This window comes from Rousettus aegyptiacus, unplaced genomic scaffold (genome assembly GCF_014176215.1).
Source record: "Rousettus aegyptiacus isolate mRouAeg1 unplaced genomic scaffold, mRouAeg1.p scaffold_m13_p_3, whole genome shotgun sequence".
Taxonomy (NCBI): Eukaryota; Metazoa; Chordata; class Mammalia; order Chiroptera; family Pteropodidae; genus Rousettus; species Rousettus aegyptiacus.
Genome location: NW_023416306.1, coordinates 50,220,278 through 50,234,832, shown reverse-complemented (window position 1 = coordinate 50,234,832; position 14,555 = coordinate 50,220,278). Strand labels below are relative to the sequence as shown.

The 14,555-nt window shown below is 32.4% G+C and overlaps 1 protein-coding gene and 2 pseudogenes across 4 annotated transcripts in view; 2 read left to right on the top strand and 1 right to left on the bottom strand.

Moving 5' to 3' along the window:
* KIAA2026 (KIAA2026 ortholog) overlaps positions 1 to 14,555 on the top strand; it is an 89,003-nt gene that overhangs the window by 6,338 nt on the left and 68,110 nt on the right. The gene's annotated exons all lie outside the window — the stretch shown is intronic.
* Positions 6,203 to 6,321, bottom strand: LOC118601532 (annotated as a pseudogene).
* On the top strand, positions 6,784 to 6,902 carry LOC118600558 (annotated as a pseudogene).

Here is a 14,555-nt window from a genome sequence, read left to right as displayed (position 1 = left end):
AAGAGTTTATTTGAGCCAAACTGACAACATATGCTGGGGAGCAAGATCTCAAATGCTTTTTTTTTTTTTTTTAAGAGAGTTTTTATAAGAGTTTATTTGAACCAAACTGGCATATGTTGAGAAGCAAGATCTCAATTGCTCTATTTTTATTTCTAAAAAAAAAAAAAAAAAAAAAAAAACTAGAGCAGGGGGCGGATATCATGTTTTGGAGAGAAAATTAGGTCTCTTTTATAGTTTTAGCTTTCAGATCATCTATAGGCTATCTTCATAAAATAAGAGTTGCCCAGAACAAAATAATAGCCATTTTAATTTCTAAGGCACTTGCATGTGATATGAATCTTTAAAATACATACTAAGTTACTTGAGGCTTTTTTTGTTTTTGTTTTTGTTTTTTAATTGGAAAGACTAATAAACCCCAGTGGTGGTATTAACTATCACCTGGCCCTTTGTATATCATCTTCCACCTGGGACCTGTGAATGTTCCAGAATTGATTATACTTAGAGGTAAGGTTATTAAGTATATACATTTTGAAAAAAGACTTAGGAAAACCAACTAAATGTTAATAGTGTTTGTTACTAATTTCATTTTCTTTAACTTTATGTACTAGATTTTCTACAATAAGCATGTTACTTTTATGGTTAAAAAAAAGATTTTATTTAAAGGAAATTAATATTTACAACTTTGAATAAACTATAGGTAAAAATTCGGGTTAAATATACGCATCACCAAAGTTGTAAGATTAGTATACTCGTTAACTAAGTGGTGAAAATGGGTAATTTTAGTTTTCCCTTTCATTCTTATTTTTTTCTACAATGACCATGTGCTACCGTTGTTGTTTTAATACTGTTCAGAATATAAAATCTCAGATTTTGTAGGTACTGTTTTAAGGACTTGAAATAGCTAGTGCTAAGAACTCACACCATATTTTCATATTTAAAGCATTGGAGTACAGCTATCCAAAAAGAACCTCTTCCAATAGCTTTTGTATCTCTTAAAATGTACGTCTAGGAACTCTGCTTGTTCATTTCTGTGTAGATATCCTTCAAGATAAAAAAAAAAAGATGAGAAAACAGATCCAGATAAACCAGTTTAGGGTAAAACTGGTTGACTGTAAATAAACCATGTGCTGTATTTTTAAGTACTTTACTAATATTGCTCTTCCATGAGAATTTAAGTCTTCTAAATTAGGATTAGTGAAAAAATACTGCCAAGTTGTAATGCAGAAAGTGTTTGAATTGTTATTTAGCAGTAGAAGTGTTTTGGGGATCTTCTCTTTCCAAGGGATATTCCCCACCCTCTCAGATTCATCTCATTTACTAGACATAAGCTTTCTTTCAGATGGTAACATCTCAGTTTCTAATAACTATGTTGGGTTTGCAACAGCTTTAAAGGTGAACAGTTTTATTTAAATTTTACAATGTATCCTACCCTAGTACATTGATTTTATGGTAATGGTATACTTTCTCATTTTTTTGAGGTCGATATCAGAAAGAAAATCCTGTAAAATATGTATACCTATAGAATATTAGGATTATTCTCCCTATGACTCTCATGTTTTATGTTTTTAAACTGCTTTTCAGTTTTGGTAGTAGATTGTCTAACAAATAGTGTAAGAGACACTGGAATTCTACTAAATACATACTTCCTGGTGAAATGTAGGAGCTTTTCTCATGTTCGAAGAAATAAGAACAGAGTCTACTTCATTTGCACTGAAGAAGAGAAACAGACTATCTGTAAAACTTATATAGAAATGTTTTCCCATAGAAATAGTAATAAATATCAATTGTTTCCATGTTGATCCATAAGCCTAGTTTTTTAACATCTGAAATACTAAAATTGGAAGATAAATATATTAGAATATAAACAGAAAATAAAATTGAAGACCTATTTTATATTTTTCTTGAGTACTTGTGCTGGAGGGAAAGCAGGTTTAAATTTGACTCCCTTCCTACAGGTAGACTCATTTCCTGGCTCTCTCACTTTCTTATCTGATGCTACCTTATTTGCTAGCCTAATATTCCCTTTCCCAGGTCATTATCTATTTCTCTTAAGTTCCTTATTTTCCTTCATAGCATTGATTGCAACCTAACATGTAATATGATTTAATTACATACACCTTTTTCTTCTCAGTAGAAGATAAAAGCTGTGAAGGCAGGGATTTTTTTCTGCTTGGTTTGTTGTGGTTCAACTTCTATAAATGTTCACTTGAAATGAAGCAGTAAGTGATTATAAGTTCTGAAGGTCATTTTCAAAGGTTTCCAAGGTGGACAGCATTGGAATCATGTTTAGAAGCAGATCCCTTGGCCCCAGAATAGCATGTTTAAATCTGTTAACTCTGAATATCTGAGTGGAGATCTGGAATCTACATTTCTAATAAATTCCCTAATTTTTATGCACAATAAAGTTTGAAGACTATGCTTCAGCATATAGTAACATTGTTTCATGTTTGATTTCACCTTGCAGTTTAGAATTTTCCTTTCATTGAGGTATTTTTAGCACTGCTTTTACATTTGTAAACCGTTAGCATTATATATTGTGTTGGAAGGAAGAGAAAGCAGGAGAGAAGTGAGCAGCAGACTCATACTCCTGTCTTTATGTGGAATATAGCTTGAAGAAGTAACTGGTAAAGAGTGAGACAGTCAGAAAGTGGAGTAGGTAAGGAGACATATGAAGTAAGTGTTCAAATTATTCTTCTAAAAAAGAATGCAGAGACGTTGAAAGTCATGAGTTTCTCGTAGAATGTTACACAAAGCAATCTATTTTTAGATTGGTGTTTACATTTTTAAAACTTTTTATCAGAGAATTTCTAGTATAAAAATACAAAACAATATTTGAACCCTTATGTGCCCATTACCTAGTCTCGAACAATTTTTATTCATGGCTGGTTCTGCCGCATCTATACCTCTTACATACCTCTCTGCTGTATTATTTTAAATTATTGACTGCAGATTATTTTATAAATGCCTCAGTGTGTAACTCTCATAGATGAGGATGCTCTTATTTAAAATGTAACTACAATACCATATCACCCCCCTTCCAAATTTAATAGCAAAACCCAAGTCAGTGTTTGTATTTCTAAATGTTAAAAAAATTATATTTAAAAAAGTTTTATATTGTTTGAATCATGATCCAAATACGTTCACATGTTGTTTCATATGTCTTAATTTATAAATTTCCCTTTTCCCTCTCCTTCAGCGCCTACCCTCCTCCCCTTCCTTTCTTGTCATGATTTTGTTGATTTTCCTATAGTCTCCTATAATCTTAATTTTGCTGATAACATCCCATTTTTTGTCTTCTGTATTTGCTATAAATTGGTGGTTGGTTGTAGAAGCTCCATCAAATTCAAGATCACTTTTTTTTTTGGAGGCAGAGGGTAAGACTATCTACTCTTTAGATAATATTGTGTTCATCTGTCTGTTTCTAGTTTTGTTTTAAGTCAATTATAAATTATTAGTTTTAGCACATTGGCACAATGTAATTTTGCTGAATTTGTTAAAATGAAAGTTAATGAGTGATGATTTTATAATAAGGTTTTTATTTTCTTTACATGTAAAACTCATCTATTGAACTTTATATGACAAGTAATGTATTCTCAGTTTCTTCCTCTAGTCGTGTTTAGAACATGAAATTAATTTCCAAAGCATACTACTTTATTTATAATCTGAGAAAATTAATTTTAATTTAGAATCATTTTAAAGCATTATTTCTATGAGTAATCTCTAGTACATAGAGCTAATATGTTAAATAGCATCAATATTTTCTAAAAGCCTGAAGTTAAAGACCGCGGGTCTTATTCCCATCCACTTGTATCTATTTAAACCTGTTTTTATGACCTTACATTGTATATCAGCTGTGGACAGTACTATTTCTTGTGTTTCTAGTTTGATTTTAGGAATCAGTGGAAAGAGATTCAGGGTTAGCTCTCATAGCATTATTCTACTCTATATCAGGTAAAGTATTATATTAATTGCCATCATAGCTTTTTGATTGATTTTTCAATTTTGTGTTTCTCTTTTATAGTTCAGTACGAATTCCAAGCCTTTATAAAGTTTTTAACCAGAGTTCCAACTCTTCCCCCAGCTGTTCAATACAGCATGCAAAAGTGTTTGTGTGTGCGCGCCCACATGTGTGCACATTTAGTTTTTCTAGAGAGAGGGTGCAAGACTTTATTAGGTCTGCAGAGTGGCACAGACCCAAAAAAGGTTAAGAATCATAGATTTAAACCAGAGAATTAACAAGTATTCAATAAGTTATGATAATATTTAGTTAAAGTGGAGAAAATTCCTGTTAACTAAAGGAAAAAATTAGGCCTCTGACAAAAAACAATAGAGAGTCTGAATAGTACTTGAAGATGACTATTCTTATATTATGCCCACGTTTACATTGTTAGATATTTAATGAGACTTGTTTAATCTTTAAATAATGATTTTGCTCTGCATTAAATTAGAGGAAAAATGTCTTGGAAATAGGTCTCGGTATTTTAGAACTCTGAAAGACTTAATATGTGACTTACTATAGTCATATGTCATACCTTTGTGAGTACAATGAGTTTAATTCTGGTTTTGCCAGTGGCTCTTGTATTGAATTAGATATTAGCTTTCTCTGTAATTCCATTTACAGTCATTGGTCATTAACCTAATCAAATTCAGAACAATTTCAAAACATGTGGAGTGTCTTCTCTATCTAGAAGTCTCTTTTCTATATCTAGTGAAATTCCAATTATTATTTAAAGCTCAGCTCAGGTGACATCTCTTCTGTGAAGCCTAATACAGAGTTAATTGTTTTTCCCCCTATAGTCCATGATTGTTTTGCATCTGGTTATAGCACTTAAAAAAAAAATTATGTTAGGTGTGTATCTGTCTCCCTATCTGTATTGTAATCTCTGTGAGGACAGATAATGACACTTGATCATAGCCAAAAGGCCGAGAAGCAATCTGTGAGGACAGATGATATGTCTTATCCACTGTTGTATCTCTAGGGTCTTGGCCATACATAATAATTATTTGGTAATTCTTGAATGAATGAAATAAATGAACATATAAAAAGATCAAATGAAATATTCAGGAATATCAAGTCAAAAGTCCACTTGTTTAAAAAAATCGGTTTTGTCATTGCCTTAGGAAAATTTCTTTGCACATCTCTTTCTACCTCTTCTTTTCAGCATGAGGTAGGTACATTCCTCTGTTCTTATAGAATCCACCTTTTGGAGTCATGATTTGTGCTGAAGTTTTTGAAAACCGTGATGTTAAAGTTATCTGTTTCCATGTCTGTTTGCCTGACTAAAGTTTAAGATTGTCATATGCATTTTTATATCTCTTCAGAAGTGCAGAGACGCTCAGTGATACTTGTTGAGTTGAATGCAGATACTATTTCCTCCCTTAAGGAGTGGATACAGTATTTAAAAGCGTAGTAGAAGGTCATGTATGGTTAATATAGTAAGACTGGTATAGTTTATTTTATTCAACATATATTTTGCATTACTTATTATTTGATAGGCACTGTAGAGAGGTTCAAGCATAAATATGGAAAGATAGGAGTTGATAAACTAAGTTGCTATAGAAGTTATTCCAGGCAACAAGAACAGCATCTTCAAAAGTTCAAAGGCACAAAAGCCACTGTATACAGCTAGGGAATGGCAAGTAGTTTAATTTGGCTAGAGTGTATTTATATATAGAAAAGTAGTGACAGGTGTGACTGGGAGGGCCAGATTATAGAGCCAGATCATAGATGGCCAAATATATTATGCTGATAAAGAGTTTGATATTTCATTTTAGTGAGCTACTATATTAAAAGCCTTTAAACTAGAGAATGACAAGGAATACACATGAATTAGAGGAGAAAATTAATATCAATTTGATCTTTTCCCTCCCCTTAATTTTCAGCTTCTCTTAATTTAAATTTTGCATTTGACTTTGTAGCAGATTTGGTGCCAGGTTATATAGAAATATATCTGGAAAAATTTATATTAAGCGGAAATCTAAAGTAATGCTGGAAAGAAGAGAAAGACAGTACTTTCTATTGCCAGATAATTTAGATAATATGCTAGATTTAAATATCTAAATAATTTAGGTTGGACTGAGTGAGTCAGTAAAATTTATTTATTTAGTTAGTTATTTTTAAGTAAGGTAACCCTTGGTTGACCTCACAGATTGCAAGGACCTTGTCAGCTTACAATCTCTTATTTTTTTATTTTATTTTTTATGCCTATAGCACTTGGTCTTTCTAGGTGGTCTCCCATCCTAGTACTAACCAGGCCTGACCCTGCTTTGCTTCCGAGGTCAGACAGGATCAGGCTTGTTTAGGGTAGCATGGCCATAGACAAGTTTGTAAAATTTATAGTAAGAATATGCCTTAAAATATATTTTAATGTTTCTAATTATACAGATTGACTAGCTTTCCAATATTTTCATTACTATATTTTATAACTATCCTTTTCAACAGAACTCAAGATTAATTTGCCGGTGTAGAGCAAGGAGTAGAAATAGTCTCTCTTGGCTGCCTTTAATATGCAAAAGCCCAGCAGTAAATTTGGAATTAAATTTTATGTATCATAATTTTAGTAGTAGTTAACATTTATTAAGTATCATTCTGTGTAATTCTAGGGCTTCCCTTGTATGTGCTATGCTGCTTATGAACAAGAGCTATAGGGATTGAGAGAGAGGCGCTTTTCTACCCCAAGCTGGGTAGAAGAGGATTATAAAAGATTTTAAAGACCTTTTGGATATCTGTGGTGTGGTAAGATTGAACAGTATTTGCAATATGAATTATTAAACATTATACAAGTCTATGGCCATGCCACTCTGAACATGCCCGATCTCATCTGATCTCAGAAGCTAAGTAAGGTTGCGCCTGGTTAGTACTTGGATGAGAGACCACCTAGGAATACCAGGTGCTACAGGCAATAAAAAAAAAAAATCATTAAACAACTTAAAAAAAATCATTATACATATAAAATAGAATTGCTATGAAAATCTAAAGGAAATAGTTGAAGTGTAATTACTGTACATGGATTTTGTTACCAATCTAGTGATTAGTGTTTGTTTTATTAATTTAAAAAATATGTATATCTGGTGGCAAAAATTAAACAGTACAAAAAGTAATACAATAAAAAAAAATCTCCTTCTCTCACCGGTCCCTTGGATCCCCTACTGTTAAGAGGCTACTGCTGTTTTTAGTTTCTTGTATTCGATTGGTTATCTAAAGCCATCTCAAATTTTAACATGTTCAAAACTGAACTTCTAGTTTGTTGTTTTGTTTTACTTTCCTAAGCCTATTCTTAGCTTCTGAATAAATGACTCCATACTCTACCAAGTTGCTCTGGACAAAAAACTAGTTTTTTTCATTGATTCTCCCTTTCTACTTATTTCCCATATTAAACATATGAACCAGTTCTGAACTTTCTTCCTCTAAATTGTATTTTAAATCTTGTCCCTTTCTTTCCTTTGTCACCATTTAAGTATAAAATCATTATCATCTCTTTACTGGAATACTGATGTAGTTTCCTGATGTTTTTTTCCTGCTTCTGCTTTTTCCTCCTAGAGTCCATTTTCTAACCAGCAGCCAGTTCCTTTTTGGTGAACTTTAAAAAATGTACATTTAGAGAAGTCAGTACACTGCTTAAAGCACTTTGGCTATAGTAAGGAGTTTGACCTACTGTTCTTTACATACCTGCCAAGCCATTTCTCACTTGAGGGCCTTTATTCTTATTTTATTTAGAACGTTTTGTCTCCAAAGTCTTTTTTTATGTTTTTGGCATGGCTGGCTCCTTCTCTTGTCACTTTTTTAAATAAATTATTCTTGACTACCTTTCACAGAACTCATAATATCTAACATAGTTAAGACTTATGTATGTATGCATGTATGTGTGTATGTATGTATGTTTGCTTTTTGTATATTTTCTTACTAACATGTAAGCTTAGTGAGGACAGGAGTCTTGCCTATAAGTGTTGATGCCAACACCTAGCCTACTACCTATAAGTACTTAAGTAATATTGAATGAAGGAATAAATGGAATGAACGAACAAATGAATGGAAATGTCTGGTATTTATTTGGTCAAGAGGGGTTGAAATCCAGCTTTATTTTTTTTTTTCTCATGTTTAGCCGGTTGTCACAGCATCTCTTTTCTTTATTACATTCATTTACCATTTTTATGTTACATTAAATTCTTGGTGTATTTGGATCTGTTTTTGAATTCTCTCCACTGTGCCGTTGGTATGTCTAATTAGTCATCTTTTGGTATTAAAATTCTTTATTACTGTAACTTTAAAATTTATTTTAATACCTAGTAGGATGACTCCTCAGTCAAATGATTTTTCTTTTTCTGAATTTTTCAGAAATGAAATTTTTATGTATGTATTTTTCTATAATTGTTTGATAGTATTATACTTTTTAATATTATACTTTTAAGTAGTACAGTGGAATCAACATTTGCATCACCCAAGTTTTGGTCACTTGGCATAAGAAATATGTGAGAGAACAATAGAAATTATTGGTTTGTGAGGAATAAAAATGATATTCTCATTCCATGGACACCATTATAGCCACTTGCCACATCCTCCTAAGTTCAATTATTTCTTTAGTTCTTGCTGAGTCCCTACATTTCTTTGTTATGACCTGTTATTTTAGGTAGGTTGAGGCAAGACTCACTCTAGCTTTCCTGTCTTTCTTCTTTGTGCCATTATCTGCATCTGAAAGTGTCCTGAATTTACAGTCTTCTACTTTAAATCCTCATCAATACTTGACAGATATTTAGAGAAATTGGTCAAGAACAGGAAGCCAAGGTATCTGCCTGCCTACTTTGTAGACTTGTCACAACTTTAGCATCTTCTATGGAACATGAACATAACTGGACTGAATGAGAGTTAATGACCTAGGGACTCTTCTGTTCTACTTGTACTGAGAACTCCTGATTCTTTATAGTGATGAATGGCTGTCGGAGTAGTAAGATGTTCAGCAGAGCAGTCCTAACTTATTAAAAATGCTTATCAAAGTTGTTAAGGTACTTTGAAATATCACTTCTATGTAACTAAACTTTACATTGACCTTTGTGCTTTTCTTAAATTGAAAGACAAAATCAAGAAAGGGAAATTTAAGCAAAATGTTTGGTTTTTTAAAAATTAATTATGCTGTTCTTCAGTTCTTTTGGGAATTAAGTCATTCATTTGGTGCCACTTTCAGGCCTTGAAAGTTTTTTAACTTATAAGGATCTTTGCAATTAATTCCTTTTTGGAATTGCCCTCTTGAATTTTACTAATGAATGTTTTGTTTGGCTTTTACTTAGTCCTTTCCCCATCTATTTGGAGAACTAAATTATTTAGATCACTTAGTACTTAAAACTTTGCTCCTTTGGCCTATGTTGTGCTGTTCCTTAAAACTATTCCTTATCTTTTGACTCTTCCTTTTCTTTGGCTAACTTTTCCCTTATAACTGTGGATAATCCCTAACATAAACCTTTATATCTTATCTCCCTATATTTATTTCTCTTTGGAGAGATCATTTTTAAGACTTTTTCACCGAAACTCTCAAATCAGTATCTCAAGCCTTCCCTTTTGTTTTAGTTTCATATTTCAGTTCATAGAGTTTTTTCAGTTGTGCAGCTGTTATTTTTAAATGTGAAAAACTAAGTACATATTTCTAACCCAGATCTCTTTTCCAGTTTTCCTGTTTTTCTTTCAACTTTCACATTTTTCCCCCCAGTGGTATCACCATTGTTTCAACTTCAATGTATCAAAGTCATCTTTGATTTTTGTACTTTTCATTCAGTATATACAAACTGTCAGCATATTTACTGCTGAATCCCTGTTTCTCAGTAAATTAATGAATGAATTTGAATAATATGAATATTTTTCTTAATTGGTAATTCTTTTACTTTTTTTCCTACCGATCCAAAACTTCTTTCTGCAAAGTCTAGTTCAGGTTCTTGACAAAAGAATAATCGGTATATAGAGATTAAGAACTGAAAAACAACATTTGAATTTTGTAACTAGATCATTTGTAAAGACTGATTTTAGTAGAGGAAATGCATGCCAAATGCCACATTGAGGTGTGAATGAAAGATGGAATGGACCAAGCACTTGAGATGTGACTCTTTTCAAGTGGAATGGTTTGTTAATATAAACTTGAGTATGTTTATGTGCTAAAGGCAACTACCAGGTCCAGGTTGAAAATGCAGAAGATAATTAATAAAATACAAATTCTGAAAACTTATAGTGGAATTAGTTTTTGATAAGAGGATGGGGAGCACATTTTTCAAAGCAACTTAAAGTTGCATTCAGATAATTTTGTTTGGATTCAGATAATTTAGTTTTTTGAGAAACAGTAAGTTAATGGAGTGCTTACTTAAAACTACTGTTTTTTCTGTGAAATAAGTGGTGGGCAAAGTCAGCTGCTAAATGACAATGAGTAGTGTGGCGAAGCTTTTAAATAATAATGGCATTTGAAATTGCTATTATGGAGAACCAATGAGGGAGTTGACTTTCTTCAAAGAAGTCATCTTAGGGAGGGTTGAGCCCAGTATAAGTTACAGTTAGACAACAGACTACAAAGTGGTGACTTTTTCCTACAATGCTTAGTAGTGGAGGTATAGGAGTGAAAGAGTTTGTGGCTGAGATGCAAGAGAGAGGTCGAGTACTTGAGCCAGAAAGATAATTGGTTAAGCAAGATAACTTCTTACAGTTTTAAGAAGTTAGTCATGTATGATGAGTCCCAGCTAGTTATCTATATGAGTAGCTGAAAGAGGCCGAATTATGTTAGGGCAAATGAAGGAATCAAACAAGAAACTGGAGGTAGGATGAAGAAGAGTTAAAAATGCAAAAGGAATAAGAGTAACAGCTGGGAGACTAACAAGTAAAGAGGCTCGAGTAGAAAATAAGTTTAATAGTCTGATAAATGCTTTCGTTTTTTTTGTAGGTATGAAGATTTTTTTTTCCCAAAAACATTTTTAGGTACGCAATACATAGATGCAGATGAGAGCAGTGTTCTCCAAACTTTTATGATCTGGCTTTTAAGCAGAAAAACTTTTAATATGTACCCCCCCATGTATGTATATTTCTAAATCATATATAAATACTTCTGTTATTATGTTTTATATGTTGTAAAATATTAAACTATATACTTAAAATGCAAGATTAAGCATATTTTTAAGTTAATTTGTAGATATGAATATTTTTGGTGAGGGCATTGTGATATTTCATTAGTTTTGAAAATCTTTAGTACTTGGCTGTAGAGCTTATTAGAAAGGCTTGTTTTAAGTTAGATTTATTTTGGTATTTGGTTTTAATGACTTAAAGTTCATAACTCATAAAGAAACATAAATCCAGATGAAAGAAGGGCATCACAGGTTGGACTGACTATATCATGATGCTTGTTTATCAAACATGCAAAAGTTATTTTTTTTTTGAAATCTACCTGTAAACGTTCTGTCTTTTTTATTAGTTGCTCTTGAAATTAATACTAAGATTCTGTTGTGCTGCTTAGTCTTCATTTGCCCCTTCAAATCTATTCTGCACCCTTGTGGACTGTGCTCTTTGCCCCAGCAGGCTGATTTCTAATGACCATGTCAGCTGGTTTGCCTTGTCCTGTGCCTTCTGAATGGGATCAGTCAGTGGGGTGGCACTGACAGGAGGACAGAGAAGTAGACATATTTATTCTAACAGTTTCTCTTTGCTAGGCTGCAGGTTGTAACTGCTCCATCATTGGGTGGCCTTCTATGGTGACAGCTGTCTTAGTTCCAGTAACTATTGCTTCTCCTTTTTCTTGGGTATAGAGTGATGATTGCTCCCTGGCTAGCACAGGAGTGCTTCACCATCCCTTTATAGTTTCCTTTAACCCTGCCTGTACATTTGTAAACAGTCTCTTTATTAAACATCACCCCCTTTTTAGTATTCTCTCTTTCTTACATCACCCTGAGGACTATAGTTACATTTTAATATTTTTTTAAAAGGATTAAAAAACTGACTAAAACTCTTTAAAATATTTTAAAGCAGATTAGATAATTCTGCTTCCAAGTTTGAATTGTACAGATAAAGTTTTTATAAGTGACACATTTACATTGTTTTGATAATAGCAGCAGCAACAAAAGTTACATAATAGTGGAAATCTTTCCAAACATCTGTTTTTAGCAGGGGGCCAGTGTTAGTTCATATATTAACTATGAGTAAGTAAAGCTTAATATCAATTCAGTTCCTTCGTAATACTTAGATCAATAATTTAAACACAGATGAACCTCTGAATTCTGATACTTGGGATGTATTAACAACACAGAAAAGACTCTCTCTGCTTTGTGGAAAAAAAAAAGAAAGGATAATATAAGACTCAGTGAGTGAACCAAAATTATTGCTTAGCTTTTGCTTATAGGTAGCAATCCATTATTTTCAAACTATTATCAGACTGATTCCATGAAATAATTTTTCTAAGAGGCAGGAAAAAAACTTGAATTTTAGAAAAGGAGAGTTAGTATATTTGATCATTGGTTAATTATCTGACAATTTTTATTTGAACATGAGCCCTTTTATTTTTCTGCATTTTATTCCCTGATAAATGAAACTGGAGTAGTTAGTAACATGTTTAACCAGGATTTTATCCTATGGACAAAATAGATGATCAAAATTTTCAACTTTAATTATGGATGTAAATTTAAGATGAAAAATAAACAACTTGGCTTGTATGTCTCTTTCCACCCCCAACGCCCCACTCTCACATACACACATGAGGCTCTGAAGATACAGCCACTAACAAAACAAAGTCATTTCCTCCTGGAGCTTTGATTCTGGTGGGTATATTTAATTACTAAATAAATAGATTATGTAATAATATATTAATTATGTAATGCAATGTAGTCATAAATAACATGAAGAAAAACCAGGACAAGGGAATAGAGGAATAGAAAGTGACAGAGTATCCCTAGTATAGAGAAGTTCTCTCAGATATGCTAGCATTTGAACAGAGATTTAAATGAAGTGATAGTTTCTAGCCATACAAAAATCTGGGGGAAGAAGGCCTTCCGGGAGGAAGATCAGGTACAAAAAAGATTTTGGTGTGACTGACAATAACAGAGAGACTTTTGTGGCCAGGACACCAAGAGCTAAGGGGAGAGTGGTAGAAACCGAGGTCTGGAAAGGTAGATGAGGGCCATAGCACACCAGGTCTTGTAGGCCATCAGAATTTTGGATTATATTTTAAGTATAACTGGAAGGAAGGTTTTGGAGGAGACAGAGAAGGGGAATGACATAATTTGATTACCTTTTTAAAAGAGTTACCTCAGTTGCTGTATAAAGAATAGACCGTAGGGAAATCAGCTAGGAGAACTGTCATGAAGAGATTGCAGTAGTCTAGGTGAGACTTTGAACTTTTGCGTGTACACAAACATATACACTACTTGGTGCCCTATGCAGGTTACATATATACTTGTATATAATTCCTTTTAGGTGAAAAATATATTTTGTTCAGAAACTTCTTTTTTACGTTCAGCAGTACAATATGGATATCTTTTATAGTAATTACGTATTGATTGACCTAATTTCTTTTTTTCCCCTTATTTCTTTTAAAGGGTTGATGCTATTTTATATTCTAGTACATTACCTTATTTAATCTGTCTCATATCAAAGGACATTTGTGTTTATAGGAGTTATTTTTTAAATGAAAAACAGTACAATAATACTGTAATAACTATAGTGCCAGGTGTGTACTAAACTAATCAAGTTTTACTTAGTAAATTATATAAATGTCTAACCACTACATCGTGCTGTACACTTGACACTAATATAAAATAATATTGAATGTCAACTCTAATTGAAAAATAAAAATTTAAAATAAGCAATACTGCGTGTATGTGTTTTATTGTTTACAGTGTGGAGAGGTGTTTGTTTGTAGGGTGAATTCCTGGAACTATGATGGGTAAAAGGGTATATGCAAGTTAAATCTTAATGATTATTACCAAACTGACTTCCGAAAAGGCTGTACCAATTTTATGCACCCAGTAATGTCGTATGAGAATTTTGCTTTCCTTCAACCCACTCCAACACTGAGTAATATCAGTCTTTTAATCTTTATTTGTTGACATAAGAGAAACATCATTTTTTTTTGTTTTTTAATTATGAATTATAAGTATTAAAGCTTATAAATGTTTTTGATGAATAATAAAGGTTGTTAATTTCTCTTTGTTCTGAGAAAATGCTTTTAAAAAAAGTTTATCATTTATCTTCTCTGCTTAATGACTTTAAGGGTAAAATTGAGTTTCTGACTTGTTTAAATAATAATTTAGTCATGTGACATATTTCCCTCGACTCTCTTTATCTCCAGTGCTCTTACATACACTGTGACCTGAGATATCATCATTTTAATGCAATATTATTTACTAATACTCTTTTATTAGTATTGATGGAGAAGTGAAATTACAGACCTAGTTAGTTCACCAACGAAAACTCTATACTGAAATGAACCTAAGTATATCCATTCATTATGTTATTGCCAGTCATCTTATTTTCTTTGAGCCCACATTCCTTACTTCCAGCCAAATTAGCTTTCCTACAGAGGTAATGCTATTTTACATAAAAG